This window comes from Rhipicephalus microplus, chromosome 3 (assembly GCF_043290135.1).
Source record: "Rhipicephalus microplus isolate Deutch F79 chromosome 3, USDA_Rmic, whole genome shotgun sequence".
Classification (NCBI taxonomy): Eukaryota; Metazoa; Arthropoda; class Arachnida; order Ixodida; family Ixodidae; genus Rhipicephalus; species Rhipicephalus microplus.
Window position 1 is genome coordinate 139,578,970 of NC_134702.1, and position 7,566 is coordinate 139,586,535.

The 7,566-nt window shown below is 47.1% G+C and overlaps 1 pseudogene; it reads right to left on the reverse strand.

Annotated features, from left to right (window-relative positions):
* Nucleotides 1-5,098: 5,098 nt before the first annotated feature.
* LOC119186960 (uncharacterized) lies at nt 5,099-6,607 on the reverse strand (annotated as a pseudogene).
* Between the last annotated feature and the right edge of the window lie 959 nt (nt 6,608-7,566).

Here is a 7,566-nt window from a genome sequence, read left to right on the forward strand (position 1 = left end):
AGTGAAAAGTTACTGAGCCGGTACTTTGGCCCTTATAAAGTGTTACGTCGCGTCAGTGACGTGAACTACGAAGTGGTCCGGACTCAACATCGCAGGCACGGAGTAGGACACGACCGAGGTCGAATGTCGTTCATGTGTTGCGCATGAAACCATTTATTGCGCGTTGTTCATAACTTTTTTTCTTGCCGTACACTGTTGTTTGTGTTATTTATTTATTTTTGTGAACTTGCTTCTTCGTTCACTGATTTTTCCTTTATTGGCACGCTCGCTAATTTCTATTTTTACTTTATCCAAATTTCCAATTTCTTTTTTTTCCACGTGCCTATGTCGTAACATCGTGGTGGTGCTATGTACTTTTCTTTCCCCCTTTTGGGACTTTTTTTCTTTTCGAAAGGGGGGATAATGCCACCCACACGTAGTGGGTCGACTGCAATAGCGGCTCTACCATCTGGAGAAAAGAAAGAAGATTTGCGTGTCTCTTCTCGGCTCGAGAGCCAGCCACGACTGACGCATCGTCCTAGAGTTAGCTACCCGGTCGTTCAATATATCCCCCAGTACTTGTGAGTCATCGTGACAATATACATTTGCGCGTGCGAGCACTCGTTCTGTCCTGAACTTCAATGTCTAAGCAATAAGATTAACACAGATCACGGCATACTACGGTAAAAGCTACTGAAGCTTCTTTGTGCTTGGCAAAAGCGGAAGTTAGGGCATTCACTGAGTTCTAAAGACGATAGTCTTTCATGAAATATTTTGACGCAATAATTTTGGTCTTTCAATGTGTCTGCCTTTCTATATGTCTGTCACTCGATTCGGCGGGCAGGGTGAAAGTTTATTTCCTTGTTGAGCGACCACCCATCTTGGTCTCCTGGTCGCGCTCATGCTGATGAACATTGCCAACCAAAAAGCAAATAGTGTGCATATTTAGGTTCAACATCAACACATGATTATTATTTAGTGTATTATTTATTTTTAGGAAAACACAGAATTTTAATTTTGAAGACTGCATCTGGTCTTCAGAAATGTTCATTACGCTGCCCTGACAACGCGATGCTATGAACAAAAAAGTGGGTACTTTCTATGCTTCAGTAAAACTAGAGTCACTGTATATGCTATCTTTAGGTAGTAGAGTACAGTGCCTTCGTTTTCCAACACCACCAGCAACTATGCACTGTGGAGAAGCTCGTGCACAGGCCTCACCGCCGAAAGCGGTTGCCGTCCACCTGGAATCTATCAAGTGACCGTCGTTCTCTCTATAGCTCGCTAGATATGAACTGGTGGTTTTATTTGCTTTAGATTCATGTCCTTAAGCTTTGTCAGAAATATTTGTGGGGATTTGGCACTATTTTCGAAAAACATATTGAAATAATCAATGCTGTTGGCTCAGTTGGGCGCTTCTGAATTTCGGAGAACCTTTATTCCGTGCCTGTGAGTTACTGCTCCTCTTCCATAGCTGGCGCCACTTGACCATGTGGCAGCGGTGGCGCATTTCATTCCACACTACGCTAAGCCTTTGCGATTTGCATTACCGAACAGACCACGGTCACCTTGGAACAGACTAAACCATGCTTCTGAACTCTCATGGTACAGTCCCGAAAGCATGTGTTTCTTCGTTCGTCACCAATCGTTGACATGCCAGGTATGTTGACTCGCGATCGGCGGCACGCTTCTTCGATCGGTGACAGGCTTAAGCAAGTCGCTTGCGAAAATAGAGTGTGGCTTCACCGCGTAACGATGGTTGCTAGGCGGGCAAGCTGGCGGACCTATGCGCTACAATGGTGACTAGAAGGGGAAGTGTGACGAACGGTAGCTGAGGAGCGCACAAAATAGCGATGAAAAACGCTGGGCGTTCTAGGTGGCGCTGCCTCTCTCTGAGGTGCCGTCGCTCCGTGGGTTCGCCCCGTCGCTCTCCGAAACCGCGCTAAGTTGTGGAGCTGCAGATTGTTTGAACGGCTGAACTCGCCCGCGTAATGCGCTAATATGCAGTACTCATGCGCCGTTTTTTTCTATTACACTACAATGCATGCAGTAATGTCGGTAAGGCGTGAAAGAAGACAGCGGAGAAAACGTGCGAGAAGTGTTCGACGTTGCTTTTCCCTTGTTTCGCAGCCTTGTTGTTTTAAGATGCTAAACTCACCTCTCACCTGCCTACGGGCAGCTGTCAGTTCTTTTCCATATTTACAAAAGGGGGGAGTACGCTTTGTAATGCCGCACTGCTTCCCCATTATGTACACATGTACGCACCGCCCGAGTGCGCTTCACCAACAGACGAACTTGTCTGCGGATTTATTTCCTTTCCATTTGGCAACGCATGGCTCATGGAAGTCACAGTTCATAGGGGAACAAAAGAATGAGAAGCGCGCAATATTCAAGGGATCCTCGCGGCTGCTTTCGGAAAAGCAGATCTGGAACATTTCACTTAGTTATTTTAAGGGCATTTGCGCGAATGCATCATACAAGGCAGCAGTAATGGAAGTCCAGCTATGTTGCCCTCAGTTTTTCTTCAGTTTTATTATGTGTGCATGCATGCAGGCATATCCCCTTTAATTCAAAATTGATCGTCAGTTGTTTGCAACTACGTGTCTTGGCATAAACACTCCACACAACTATTTTTAGGCACATGAGACAGTACACGACATTTATTTACAATTTTCTTTTCTGTACAATCACTTCAGTTTACTGGCACCTTCTCAGTTTTAGATGTTTTTGTCGATTTCTTTGAGCTCCCTTGTCTCTGTTTAAGGACTTCATGAAGAAGTGAAGCCGCGTAAGCACAAAAAACTGGACAACTTCTGCCATCAGTTCCTTGCTGTGCACCTCACAGCCAACTCGCTGCAGTTTGAAGCCTGCTAAGAACTGCATGAAATCATGCACACTGAAAGCGTGCAGCTGTTCAGTAGAAAAAAAGAAAGTGAAGGTCTCCTCCAGCGTGCTTACCAAGTTAGCCAAGTCATCACACGGATACAGCAGCCCTCCTCTATCAAAGTGGCGAACAAGCTGACTAGCTTGTTTCCCTTTGCTCTCTTGTTTGTCTGCGGCAAGGAATGAAAGGCATTCTTGGCAGCAGCTTTTTTTGTTAAATTCCCTAGCAACATAGCCAGCAATATAAAAAATAAGGCGGCTATCGCTCTTCTCGACTACATAGCCACTGTGGTCAGTACTCAGTGACTGGAGCACAGAGCTAGCTCCATCAATGTCTCCAACTTCCAACATGTCTTCAACAATGTCTCGAATGCCAAAAATAGCACTGCTGGTGGTTGGTGATGGCGCATCGGAGAACATTCACAAGGTTTGCAGGAGAGTTTCCGTGTTTATGTGGTCTAGCCAGGTTATAGAAACCCAAATAGTTCACGACGACAAGGAATTGCCCAGGACTTGGATGGTCATTCGTGCCACAATACTGCCTGACTATGCCAAATGTGTTTTCTAACTTGTCTTGGCTAAGCCTGGACGTTAGCAGGTACTTAAACCCAAGACTCTCCGTAACGTACTTCAGAAGGGAAAGCGTGCTGCGTAGAGTCACGCGCAATCCTTCGGCAGTGCTTTTACTGATGAAGCCACCACCGGCTTTCTCTGCAGCTTTTTCCCAATCATCTAAGTATGTCAGAAATGCCTCAAGCTCCACAACCCTCTCTGACAATGGCCTAAGCCCATCTCGTGGACAGCGTGAAGTCATCACAGATATAAGTCGGCTCATCTGCTTTACAAATTCTACTGTGGGCATCACTTTAGGACGACAAGTCTGGTCCAGGTCGGCTGTGTACGAAAACAGGCCCTTCAAAACTTCATCACTAAAAAGCGTGAAAGCTAAGTTCACTTTCATTTTGTCAAAAGAATTAGGCCGAATGTGTGGTTCTGTGATATGTGGCATAGCTTTCAAGGTTACGGAACCTCTGTCTTTGTCCCATGCTGCCTCAATGTGTTGAACACATGCACGTCTATCAGGAGTGTTGAACCCAGTCGTCACGAATGAATTTCTTATGCACTTGACCAGGTGGGGGAAATCGGAGATGAAGTGAAGCTTTCGGGAGGGGTCCACGGGATGTGCAACATTGGAAGTGATTTTGGTTGAGGATGCTGAAAAAAAGCAAAGAATCACTTGGCATCTCATTGTGGAGCTGAAAATTCTAACACAATAAATAACAAAATAATGCTAAGCAGAGAGTAGCACTATTCTAGGAGGCACTTGCTCCTACTTAGCAAAGCACAGAAATGGCACGCTCAAGGCAGATCTCCCTAAGAAAGATCAAGCATGACACTATATTATTTTGTTTCACTCTACGCAAAGCAAGCAGGCTGGCATAGCTGAATAAAAAGTATATTCTCATACCACCAATTCCAAATGACTTCCACATGCTCCGATTCCACGTTGCACCGTCGCAGGATACAGAATCGACGAAAAGCCCGGCCTGCTCAGTCAAGAGGATTGCTTCGAGAAGAAGCTTTGAAAGCATTTCTGCTTTGATGTTTCCCTTCGATAAAAACACACCCAGTATCTGTGTCCAGTCACCTGAACAAAGGTCAACCACAGAGACAATTTTTGAAACAATGACACCATTGCTTGCCATATCAAGGTTACCAAGCAAGTTGAAAACTTCGTGCAGGTGCATGGAGGCTTCCTCTTAGATTCAGTGCCCATGGTCTAAAAGCATGCACTTGCCTGCCCAATCGTTTGAGTTACCCCGCATTTTTTGTGTGTTGCCTGGTGCTATGAATCATGCCCTTAGTTATGTATAGAAGGACTACTTATGTGCATATTAATGTATGATAACGGTACCTTTATTATAGTTAGCACTCCAATTTACTCGAACAAACTTGACATTTTCTTGGAGTTTGAAATAACAATGTTCAATTTTACACTTACCTTGAAACGGTTGAAACATCATTACCATCCCATGATCTGCTGGGGTTGTTTGGTCTTCATCGCGGGTGAATTTTCCCAAGTCAACGAAGCCTTCAACTGCTCCTAAAATTAAATCAAAACCGAAAGGGTCACTATCGCAACAAAGACAAGCATCATCATACATCAAGAAAGCTGCCATAACTTCCCTAAAATACAAGAAATAAAGAGGCATTGAAGAAATAAAATCATAATAATTCAACAATACTTGCAAAGTGGTAACTCAACCTTTGCATTGACGCTGAAATGCTCAGACAACTTCAATTCATCGAAGATGATTCCGCCATGTCGACTGACAATGTCCATTTCCTCAGTTTTCACAGTCAGCGCCTTGAAAACGTTGTCATTGAAGCCAAAGCCACTCTTATGCCTAGTTCACACTGAAACATCCGCTTTCTACAGCGGCCGAAATTACCCTGCCGCCGAAACGCAGCGTCGTTCGCACTGGACGCGCCCCGCGCCGCCGAATATGCCAGCTACTACGGGGCGAACGGGGGATGGATGCGCTGTCACCCGGTTGTTGTCGCGGCTCGCAAACGCTACTACGCTATCCGGTGGTGTATACTTCGACGATTCTCGCACGCAAGAAGCAAGAAAAGACAGTACCGCTTACTTTGCTGGCAAGTGGCTGTCTTGTAATGCACGAAGAACAGAAAAACCACCAACGCCAGCGGCGTTGGTGGGTTCGTTTTGCTCTGCAAGACCGCAACAAGCTCGGTCACCTCTTTCACGAAATACGGAGGTGAAGTAGGCACAGAGTAGGTTAAACTCCCGTTGGTTTCAACATTCAGTTACGTGCACTGCGGCATAACAAGTGAGTAGGGCTTGGCCGCCATTTTTCAAAATTCCTTGACTAGCGCTCCTATTGGTCCGCGGTGACCGATTCGGCGGCAGACGCCGCAAAAATCGGTCCGAGAGCGATCGGCGAGGAGAGGGTCCTTTCGGCGGATCTCGCCGCCACCGAACCGGATTCGGTGCACTTTCGGTGGCCGGAATGCTCAGTGTGAACGCGGCCTTAAACCTTCGGATATAGCGCTGTAAGCAAGTGCGGCTTGGCAGAATGAGAATTCTTTGCTTGCGGAGATGCTCATATAGTTTCGGGTTTCTCATTCGCAGGAGCACGCATTCAAGGATCCACTCCTTGACATACAACATTCCCGATGTTGACTTCCTCTTTTAGGCCTCAAAACATGTCTTTACGGCCAGCTGTTGCTTCACAGGCAAGCATTTAATGCGCTCGTTCAGGACGTCGTCGGCAATTGCTTCATTTTCTTGCCGCATTCCTGCAAGTTGCCGCTCTGCATTTAGCAGCTTTTTGCGCGCGGTGCGCAAGCTACGCCGTGTGTTTGCGTGCCTTTTCAGGCGCTTTGAAGCTCCACCGTTTCGTTTCTTTCGTGACAGCTGATTTTGCAGCAATTTCCGGAGGTATTTACAATGAAGGCACGGCCCTTTGGAGTCACATGCGTAGGTGCATTTTATGGAATAGTAGCTGCCAGCATATGAAACATAGCGCTTTTCGTTGCCTGGCTTCATGCCACATCCTCCACACAGCACAAGCGAATTAGTGCTGTCAAGCACTGTCTGCGCTTCCTCCGGTGACGAAACAGTGCGCTGTGAGTAGAGGTGGCCCCTCAAGTACACACAGCAGCACAACGATTCTGGTTGATTGACAGCTGGCTTGAATTTCACCCACTTGGGCAACAGCATGTGGTCGGCCTGTTCACCCTCAAGCTCGCATAGGCCAAACTGAACCGCATCTTGTTCAGTAGCAAATGTCAGCTTATTCCAGGATGGACTAGGCAGGAGGATATTCCCGCAAACATCATCTGCTGTCACGGTGTTCAGTACCTCCGCTTCAGCATGGCCGACAGCTCACTGCTTCTGTGGTGGCTGTGCGTCGGCTGCGGCGTCTTGTGGCAGTTCGTCTTCCGTGGAACCATCGTGCACCTTTTGCTTTTTTTGTAGGACGGCCACGCTGCTCACACAAATTTCTTTCTTTCCTCTCGATAGGTGCTTTCGTAGTGAAGTACTTCGGCGCGTCGGGGAATACTGTCGGGACTGCGTCCGCTCTCAACTGCGGCCGATCCCACGGCGTTTCAACCACTTCACCGTTGATGATGTGGCGGTATGTCTTCTCGACAAATCTTTCTTAAAAATGACGCCCGCAAACCACACAGTCGTGCGTCAGCTCCTTGTCATCCCGTTTGATTTTTCGGGCCCAATGCTCCCTTCTGGAGGCGTCCTTCGGAGCTCTAAACACCGACACCTTGTCCACGCACGACCTATACCCGGTTTTGCAGCCGGGTACAAAGCACGTACTTGACCTGGACGACGGCATTGCGTGGCTACATCCTCCAGCAACGATCTCGTTCGGCGAACTAGGTGACTGACGGATCAAAACGAAGCAAACGCACTACAGAACACGGAGAGCACGCGTACCGATGGCGCACGCCGTGTTCGGGGAGGCGAGCGCCGGCTGGATAGATGGATGGATGGATATGGCTGTACCCTTTAGATCGGGCGGTGGCTAGCGCCACCAAGCCGTAATACCTAATGAACCAAAAACTATATTTATTTTTTTCCCTTAAAAAGTGAGTTTGAGGATTCGTACTTTGCAGTGAAGAGTTTAATTTTCACTCGTGCCTTGACTTTAGCCACCAATCAGA